We start from the raw sequence: 665 nt of genomic DNA on the forward strand, positions 1-665 counted from the left end.
AGGCCTGGAGCCGATGACCGAGGCTCTCCCCAGGGTCTGGGTCGGTCTGCAGGTGTTTCCAGCCCTTTTGCCCGCCCCTGGTGAGAGGTAACCAGGGCCTAACCTCCCTCCAACCCTCTTTGAGGGGTTTGGGCCTGCTGTCGCCCCGGGGTGCCAGCAGCAGCCCGGGTGGGGGGAAAAGCCATTCGCTGGTATGGGAGCCGCTTTGGTGCGAGACCTTGGTCACATCTGATGGTGTTTCTGTGAGAGATCTCCCCATGGACCTTCGATACGTTTACACGAGAGCAGAAGGGGTACGGTGAGGCTTCTGCTCTTGCTTCAGAGACCGCACGTTTGGGATTTTCTTGTTTGTTTTTAAAGAATGCTTCCAGAATACTAACCACAGAGTTGCTGTGTTTTTAATTCTAAACCAAGGCGTGATCCAGACATACCTTTTGGTTTGTTTGCATTCTGTCTTGTTCATCTTTCAGAGGAAAACATACTTGGTGCGGCATTAGGCTTGCCAGTTTTAAGCAGGCGCGGAACTACACGTGTCCCTAAACTCAGGTGCATCTTCTTATTTTGCCGTATAGAAAGGAGTTTTATTAATACTTAGACATATTCAAATTATAGTCACCCAGCAGCTTAAGTACTCTAGTGCTCCGCTACATGTCATGGTACAGACA

Source organism: Haliaeetus leucocephalus, unplaced genomic scaffold (genome assembly GCF_000737465.1).
Source record: "Haliaeetus leucocephalus isolate CR32 unplaced genomic scaffold, Haliaeetus_leucocephalus-4.0 Scaffold144, whole genome shotgun sequence".
NCBI classification, from domain to species: Eukaryota; Metazoa; Chordata; class Aves; order Accipitriformes; family Accipitridae; genus Haliaeetus; species Haliaeetus leucocephalus.